The sequence below is a fragment of the Cydia splendana genome, chromosome 14, assembly GCF_910591565.1.
Source record: "Cydia splendana chromosome 14, ilCydSple1.2, whole genome shotgun sequence".
NCBI lineage: Eukaryota > Metazoa > Arthropoda > Insecta > Lepidoptera > Tortricidae > Cydia > Cydia splendana.
In genome coordinates this window covers 1,023,707-1,029,706 of record NC_085973.1, presented here as the reverse complement: position 1 = coordinate 1,029,706, position 6,000 = coordinate 1,023,707, and positions in this window count along the sequence as shown.

The window sequence follows — 6,000 nt, the reverse complement described above, 5'->3', positions numbered from 1 at the left end:
TCCAAATTTGGTTATGATTGGTTAAGTTTTGGAGGAGGAAACAGAGGAGTACGAAACCTCGATTTTTGAGATTTTTACGCAGGATTTTTCGCCTTGTCCTTATTGCACTACTTTTAGGTGCCGCTTCCGTTAGCGAGACGGGTATATTTACCTAAAATATTTAAAACTCAGCTCCTGTTTCGTCTTAACTAGTATAACTAACACTTTTCTCTCCGCCTGTACTTCGTGAGATGAATCATGGGCGAGATACAGCAAGCATGTATTGTTCGTACACTTGCTGATAAATTAATTAATGTTTATGAGAACTACGGTTTTGTAATTGTTGGTGAGGTGCGTTCAAAATGAGATCCTGGCTATCAAGGTCGTTCTTGGTTTGGACTGACTCTAAAATGATACAAAATTACTAAAATTAGTGATGCAGAATTGGCCAATTTTTGGGAATCGCAATTCAATTCAATTTATTTATTCGTATGACATCAGTGGCCCATAATGGTTAGTAACATTTAAGGATGACTCACGTTAGACCGGGCCGTGTCCGGGCCGGAGCTTCCGGAGCTTACTTTTCTATGACAGACAGGCGATCACGTGATGCTTTCCATAGAAAACGATGCTCCGGAAGCTCCGGCCCGGACACGGCCCGGTCTAATGTGAGTCATCCTTTATGTTTGTATTTGTGAGTTCCATTACCATATGAGTAATAAAAAATAGAAATTCATGTTTCATATATTATGTACTTATTATTTATAAGTGGGTACATACATATATGGAACATTGCAAATGGATATTCACGGAAAAAATATTAACATGGTTATACACGATGATTTTTAATCGGTGATCGGGAACCAATTTTTCTAATTCAGTCAGCGATGGCGAGCACATTTAACTATGAAACCAACCGCGAAATCGCGAAAAAAAAATTAACTCTCTCATAGAAAATATCAACATCGGACCAACCCAAATGTATGAAACAGGCAAATTTTTTTTGTGATTTCGAGGTGGCTTCCATAGTTAAATGTGATAGCCATCGATGACTGAATTAGAAAAATCGGTTCCTGATCACCGATTACATTTCTTAGTGTATATATGTATAACTTTAATTTGGTTCCCATTTTTGGATTGTCGTAATAAATCATACCTAGGTACTTCGTACTTTATTGCATGGGGTATTTCGTTGGACTTATCCCCTCAGTCAACTTATTAAGGGTAATTATTAGGTACCTACCTACCTATAGTTTCTAACAGCAAAAACATTTCCTACTCTCGAAAAATCATTTTAATAAATATATCTCTTTATTAATACTATAATTAAAAGCAACTCGATTTATTTATTTACCCGTACTACGGTTAAATAAATGCACAAGAACTCAAAAAAATATAATAAGTTTTGTATGTAAAACTTCTACTCGCTGCAATTTCTTTGTATGTAGCAACTATAACTAGTACCTACTAGGGCTCGCGGTCGTATCCGGGTTTCGGGTACCCGTTGCCGGGGCCCCGTTCTCGTGCTACACGAAACCGGATTTGTGGCCCGTTCGGAACGGGTAATTAGGATCCGTGTAATTAAGATCCGTGTACCCGTGTTACCCATGTGTCCGGATCCACGAATACAAGGGTCCGGCCCGTTTTCGACGTATAGTGGCGATCGGACGCGTTCTTTATAAGAGCGAAGAATGAAAAGTTTATAACGAACAATAATACATTACCAATAACAAAACAGAACAACAACAACTAGATCCGGAGCCGAACGCAAATCCGGATCCGAACGCACTACACGGGCACGGATTTTGACGGGTTCGTGTAATTCGGAGGCTTAGCACCGCCGAGGCTAAGAACACGAATGCACGGGTTGGCGTGTAGCACGGATATCGGGAGCCCTAGTACCTACTACACATAAGTTAATATTACATGAATGTTCATAAAGCAAATTTCATTTTATTTCCAAATAAGAGCGTACCTAACTTCGATTGTATGGCGGCGGCTGGGTTCGTGTGACTCTTAATGACCAGTGGTATTTCTCAACACAAAACCTTCAGGACGATGATTTGTCAGAGCTATTACCCAGGCATGTGGTCCTAATCAAACGGAATCAACACCATGCCCATAGCCGTTCATATCTAGGCCGAATAAGCGAATATCCCTAGTGCACCTAGGTATAGGTATGCCTAGTCTACATTAGGTCCGTCATAATAACACGTTGCTGCAGATAATTGAGGCACAGAACGTTCATTCTAGATTCTAAAATTGAGGTTACTGCGTTATGATATAAATTTAAACTTTTCGTTACAATAACTTCTTATTTCATGCTTTATGGCTTCATGACTTTTCAATCCTATTTTTATAATATTTTTTAAATAATAAGTTAACGTAGAGTCAGCAGGCTTAGCTGTTATTATATCCGTCATAATTTCCTAGAAGTTCGACGTTTAAAATAACAGTTGCACACTGTGCTATCAAATCAAAAACGCTGCAGAGTTAGCTTAGCCTGACTCTAGTTTAATTAGTTTAAAATGACGTTGGGATTTTTAAAGTTCGAATATCGTTCCTAAATGATTTACTTCTTTCTGTTTTATGTATTTATTTCAAACTAGCTGTGCCCGCGGCTCCGCCCGCGTGGAATTCGGTCTGTGTCAGTAAGCGGCTAATTTCTAATCCTAATTTCTCTCCCTCTCCCCTGGAGGCGGAACTTGAAGTAAAGTTGACAGATGGATATGCTAGAGGACTGTAGTCCAGATAAAATATTTTACAATTAGGTACCACTAAATAAAACCACACTCCAAAGTCAATAGTTTTTTCGCCCTTATTCAAATTTTACACGTGATTTGAACGACAGAGTAGGTAGTAGGTATATATCGGACGATACAGTAAGCCGTAAGGTATACGTACACGCGCGCGAGCGAAAGTGAAGCGGCCTGCCTGTGGCTAGACCGCCACTCACCGTGGTCTTCTTCAGACTCCTGAGGCTCCTGAGGAAGACACGTGCCCCTTGTAACCTCAATGCGTTGCGAGACTTTCGGGAATGATTCGATTGTTTTCGGGAATGCATGGTAATGCGTATACAATGCGAGTCCCAAATCATTTGACTCCGCAAACGACCAGTGCCGGATTAAGATATTTTGATGCCCTAAGCATTTCTAGAACATGGTGCCCCCTCTCCCTAGGGTCATCAAGATTACATTGAATTTTGTTGGTAAATTGAGTGACGTTCATTGCCGCATTACAGCTGAGAATGGAAATTAATCACATCATTTTATCACGACAATTGACAGTGCCGCAGCAGTAACGTTGCAACAGAGTACCTAATGCTGCTACAGTCGCCACCCGAATGTCACCTTTATCACATCTTAGAATGTCATTGAAAACGCGAGCGAAGCAAGCGCGAAAATTTTTCGATATAAAAACGCAATTTTATAGACAGTTGTACATTTTTACTTTTAGTATGGATATCAGTCACATCATTTTATCACGAAAATTGACAGTACTGCAGCAATAACGTTGCAACAGAGTAATACTGCTGCAGTCGCCATAGCTTAGAAAGTGATTGAAAACGCGAGCGAAGCGAGCGCGAAAATTTTTCGATATAAAAACGCAATTTGATAGACAGAGTTGTACATTTTTACTTTTAGTATGGAAATCAGTCACATCATTTTATCACGAAAATTGACAGTGCTGCAGCAGTAACGTTGCAACAGAGTAATGCTGCTGCAGTCGCCATATCTTAGAAAGTTATTGAAAATGCGAGCGAAGCGAGCGCGAAAATTTTTCGATATAAAAACGCAATTTTAAAAGACAGTTGTACATTTTTACTTTTAGTATGGAAATCAGTCACATCATTTTATCACGAAAATTGACAGTGCTACAGCAATAACGTTGCAACAGAGTAATGCTGCTGCAGTCGCCATATCTTAGAAAGTTATTGAAAATGCGAGCGAAGCGAGCGCGAAAATTTTTCGATATAAAAACGCAATTTGATAGACAGTTGTACATTTTTACTTTTAGTATGGAAATCAGTCACATCATTTTATTCGGAAATTGACAGTGCTGCAGCAGTAAAGTTGCAACAGAGTAATGCTGCTGCGTTCGCCATATATTAGAAAGTGATTAAAAACGCGAGCGAAGCGAGCGCGAAAACTTTTCGATATAAAAACGCAATTTGATAGACAGGTGTACATTTTTACTTTTAGTATGGAAATCAGTCACATCATTTTATCACGAAAATTGACAGTGCTACAGCAATAACGTTGCAACAGAGTAATGCTGCTGCAGTCGCCATATCTTAGAAAGTTATTGAAAATGCGAGCGAAGCGAGCGCGAAAATTTTTGGATATAAAAACGCAATTTGATAGACAGTTGTACATTTTTACTTTTAGTATGGAAATCAGTCACATCATTTTATCACGAAAATTGACAGTGCTGCAGCAGCAACGTTGCAACAGAGTAATGCTGCTGCAGTCGCCATATCTTAGAAAGTTATTGAAACGCGAGCGAAGCGAGCGCGAAAATTTTTCGATATAAAAACGCAATTTGATAGACAGTTGTACATTTTTACTTTTAGTATGGAAATCAGTCACATCATTTTATCACGAAAATTGACAGTGCTGCAGCAGTAACGTTGCAACAGAGTAATGCTGCTGCAGTCGCCATATATTAGAAAGTGATTAAAACTGCGAGCGAAGCGAGCGCGAAAATTTTTCGATATAAAAACGCAATTTGACAGACAGTTGTACATTTTTACTTTTAGTATGGAAATCAGTCACATCATTTTATCACGAAAATTGACAGTGCTACAGCAATAACGTTGCAACAGAGTAATGCTGCTGCAGTCGCCATATCTTAGAAAGTTATTGAAAATGCGAGCGAAGCGAGCGCGAAAATTTTTCGATATAAAAACGCAATTTGATAGACAGTTGTACATTTTTACTTTTAGTATGGAAATCAGTCACATCATTTTATTCGGAAATTGACAGTGCTGCAGCAGTAACGTTGCAACAGAGTAATGCTGCTGCAGTCGCCATATATTAGAAAGTGATTAAAAACGCGAGCGAAGCGAGCGCGAAAACTTTTCGATATAAAAACGCAATTTGATAGACAGTTGTACATTTTTACTTTTAGTATGGAAATCAGTCACATCATTTTATCACGAAAATTGACAGTGCTACAGCAGTAACGTTGCCACAGAGTAATGCTGCTGCAGTCGTCATATCTTAGAAAGTAATAGAAAACGCGAGCGAAGCGAGCGCGAAAATTTTTCGATATAAAAACCCAATTTGATAGGCAGTTAGACAGTTGTACATTTTTACTTTTAGTATGGTAGTCAGTCACATCATTTTATCACGAAAATTGACAGTGCTGCAGCAGCAACGTTGCAACAGAGTAATGCTGCTGCAGTCGCCATATCTTAGAAAGTTATTGAAAATGCGAGCGAAGCGAGCGCGAACATTTTTCGATATATTATTAATTTATTAAATCAACATAATTATTCAATTATTTTTGTTGATATCCGTGTCTTCTAAACTTAGAGTTAATTTGGCAAAATCTTTCGTCGGTGGCTTATTCATGTCACAACGTATTAAATTCAGCTCCATCTGTTAGTTTACCAGGGTACTCAATAGTGGTAGCACATATGTGAAAAAAGTTTGCCCCTCCTTCCTTAGTAGCGCCATAAGATTCAGGGGCAAACTTAAGTCAATCGAGTGTTATGGCTACCCCCCCTTTAAGGGGTTGAATTTTTATAGCCTATAACCTGGCCGGGGATTTTCTCGACAGATTAGTAAAGTTTTCATCAAAATCCGTCCAGCCGTTTTCACGTGATGCGCGTTCAAATAAACAGACAAACAGATAAACAGATAAACAGACAAACAGACAAAAATTCTAAAAACTTTTGGAACGTGTTCTGTTATCGATTCTAAGTATCCCCAGCCAACTTTTTTTCAAATATCTTCCATGTACAGACTTTCGACCGTCTTCAGCTTTATTATATGTATAGATAGATTAATTCTCTAT